General features: G+C 35.9%; 1 protein-coding gene across 1 annotated transcript in view; it reads left to right on the top strand.

The window, feature by feature from the left end:
• LOC144958081 (uncharacterized) overlaps nucleotides 1-2,500 on the top strand; it is a 7,252-nt gene that overhangs the window by 969 nt on the left and 3,783 nt on the right. The gene's annotated exons all lie outside the window — the stretch shown is intronic.

Genomic DNA, 2,500 nt, shown 5'->3' with positions numbered 1-2,500 from the left:
CACAAAACTGTGTGTATCCATGAACGTTTATAGTCGGGTTAATACAGTTCAGTGAGCATTACTCATAAACGCGGATGGCAAAAAACAATAACAAAGACCTGAGTGACGTCACCTTCGAACTATCTCGATAAAAATGAAGATGAATTCACTCAGATCTTTGTTATTGTCTTTTGCCATCCATGTTTATAAGTAATGGCAATGTTGTGAGCTTCTTAGCCAAGCGCATACTATCTATAGAATTTAGTGGGAACTATTTATAAATTGCCTGGTTAAAAACATTAACAAAGAGCTGAGTGACGTAAATTTCGTTCCTTCTATAAACGTTTAAGGTTACACATTATAGTTTTGTATTTTGGTGACGTCATATCCGGCTGGAGGATGTTTTAAGTGTTTTTTTAACTAAGTGCATAGGGCGTCTGCCATTGTTCCGATAGTTTAGAACCAGTTACTAAGTTACTATGTGTCATTACGAGGGAAGTGACGTCACGACTGTTGAAGCCTATTCTTCTTCTTCAAGTACCAAGTCTGTGCCAGACATCGGTGATCATGGTACGCCATTCATCTCTCTGATGAGATAACCTCAACAAAAAAAAAAGAAGCTAATATTACTCTTCTCTTTCTTGCTATTCAAACTATTCCAATATGTTTTTCTTGGTCTACCTTTACTCTTTTTACCTTCTATCTTTCCTGTGAGAGCAAGATGTTCAATACATTTATGTCGATTTTGGTGCCCTAAAAATTGAATTTGTCTTTTTCTTATTGTACGAATTAATAACCTTTTAGCTTCAGCTTGCTCTAATACTTCTTCATTAGTTTTCTTCTCTGTCCATGAGATTCTTAACATCCTTCTAAGAAAGCACATTTCTGCTGCCTCCAGTTTCTTTCTAATGTCTTCTGTAATAGGCTTCAACAGTCGCTACGTCACTTCCTTCGTAATGAAGCAAGTAATTTAGTAACTGGTTCTAAACTGACGGAACAATAGCGAACGCCCTCATGAAATACTTCTCCGACGAGCTTCAAAGTGTATTCAAAGGAGAACATTATAAATCTGATCATATTTTGACTTTTATACATTCTGATCACATGACATGTGGAAAAGTTCTATCCAGCATGGAGGATAAAAAGTACCAATTTTCTTTGTTTAGAACCAAGCTGCTTGATGCTGGGCGAACATGACATCAGACTATTGAATCCAATTGCCCAACTTTCACAGCCATATATTAATACTGTCGATACATATGCCTCCAAAACCCTATGTCTTGTTGTCATTGATATACTGTGGTGTTTGAAAATTGAGAATAGGACCGTGAATATAATAGTAAGCTTCTCTATTGGCTGAAGGACTAATGGTCTCCCTCAGGAATATAAATCCTATCATTTGGATTCTTTCCTTCTGTCCTTCAGTCGTCCTGTTTTATATTTATTAATAATGTAATTATTTTTTCATTGTTTGTTTGGGTTTTTGTGTTGTTGTTATTATATTATGTCGTTGGCTGAAGAAGGGATTTGAGCCCGAAACGACCGTTTTTTTATTTGGTATTTTGTTCTTTCTTAATATAATATTCATTTTAAAAAAAAATATGTTTGTGCATCTCTGTCGTCTATCTGGAATTTAGTAATGTATTTATGTCTGTATTGTTTTTTTTTTTGTTTGTTGTTGACTGAAGAAGGGTTTTGATCCCAAAACGTTCCGTTTTTTTGTATCACTTTCACAGGACGGAGATGGTTGTTGTTCTTAAGATATATCCTGTACATCTCCGTCTTCTGTAGGGTCACCATTTGACTCCCCAAAAAAGATATATTTACTCTATTTCTGATCGCCTCATTCGGCACCCTCACTGGCCATCCTCTTTTTGTTTTTAGCTCGCTCACTCAATCTTAGAGATTTTTTATACTTTTCATAATTGGAAAAAAAAATGTATTAAAATGAGCATGTACATGGAGAGTTTTTATTCAACTACCATTGACATGCAAAGACAAAAGCAAATTCATTAGTTTTGATAATACGCCTATAATTTGTCTCAGAAAATTTTGATAAATAGGCATGGAGTAAAAGTAGCTCCGTGTATGCTACGGATATATCGGTGTTTGGGTTGAGTGAGTTAAAAGACGCTTCAAGGCTTTATTGAGAAAGCTATTCAGTTTCCCCCCCTCTCCCCTTGTCACTCTCCATAAGCCAGTCTTACATGATAATACTGTTTTAAAAAATTGATCTTTTATATTGCGCAATTTACACTAAACGTGCTCAAAGCGCTTTAAAAAGAGTATCTGAACAACAGCAATGCGGACCATGCAGAAAGAGACATGACGCCCTTTAGGCGATATTACAATTAAATTTGTAAATTGTATTTTTTCCCGGACCGAGACAACATTGTTAACCGCCAGGTACTCATTTTACACCTGATTACGATGTGAAAATGTGAATAAACAACCTTATCCAAATACTCGGCTATGCGCCAAGCGAGGCTCGAACCCATTACCTTTCAATCCAAATGCTAGT

Source organism: Berghia stephanieae, chromosome 12 (assembly GCF_034508935.2).
Source record: "Berghia stephanieae isolate SIO BIC M18660-M18661 chromosome 12, UCSD_Bste_1.3, whole genome shotgun sequence".
NCBI lineage: Eukaryota > Metazoa > Mollusca > Gastropoda > Nudibranchia > Aeolidiidae > Berghia > Berghia stephanieae.
The sequence above is the reverse complement of the archived record's forward strand: the minus strand, read 5'-3'. Positions and strand labels throughout refer to the sequence as shown.